The sequence below is a fragment of the Arachis duranensis genome, chromosome 5, assembly GCF_000817695.3.
Source record: "Arachis duranensis cultivar V14167 chromosome 5, aradu.V14167.gnm2.J7QH, whole genome shotgun sequence".
Classification (NCBI taxonomy): Eukaryota; Viridiplantae; Streptophyta; class Magnoliopsida; order Fabales; family Fabaceae; genus Arachis; species Arachis duranensis.
Genome location: NC_029776.3, coordinates 13,823,854 through 13,824,804, shown reverse-complemented (window position 1 = coordinate 13,824,804; position 951 = coordinate 13,823,854).

Sequence of the window (951 nt, the reverse complement as noted above, 5' to 3'; positions counted from 1 at the left end):
AACTATTGATATATAAATAAATTATGCTTTATAAATTATGAATTATAAATTTTAAAATGTATTTCATGTCAATTTAAATTTTTTAAATTTATTATTTTAATTTATAATTTACAATTTTTCAAATAGACTCATGGATTTGTCGGACTTTTAAATAGATTAGGTTCAAGTCTAAAAAAAACGATAAAAGATTAGACCTATCTTTTAACTATGTCTTTATAATATAGATCAGACTCGTCAAAACAAAAGCTTAACTAGACTTAATTTTTTTTTTTTTATCAATGACTCTCAAATTATATCTCCTAAATATTATTCTTAAAATTAATACACTAAACCAAATTCCAATTTTCATTATAACCAGTAGATTTATTGGATCTGCATTTAAAATTTATCGAAGTCAACTCAATTCCAAATACTAATTTGATTATGACTTCTGAGACTTATCAATCACAGTAGAAGTGAGTTTCATGTCTGAAACAGTAGTTTTTGTTTCTGTTTATCTTTTCCTATTTCCTCGCGTGAAAAAATATACAAAATGTTTTTAACTTTTATAGTTTTATGATTATATTTTCAAATAAAGTCAAATATGTAATTTACTTATTTACACCTAGGAATTGAATATCCTAAAACATTTATGAGTGACCCACTGCACTTAATAATTGACAAACATTTGATAAGTTGTTAGCAAGCACTCGTAATTTTATTTTATTTTTTGGCCACATTCCTATAAAATATGAGATGTTTAATAACTGGACCAGTTCATTGCTTCTTTAGGATGCCGCACTCGTCCATAATTTCCCACATGTCATGGTCTCTATTATAAGATGGATGGTGCTTCTGGTGATGGGTACCTATCTTCTTTTTGTGTACATTGCAGAAGGTGTCCCATGACTTCTGAATCCAATTTTTTTAATAATACCACTCGTCTAACTTGTTTATATATATATATATATA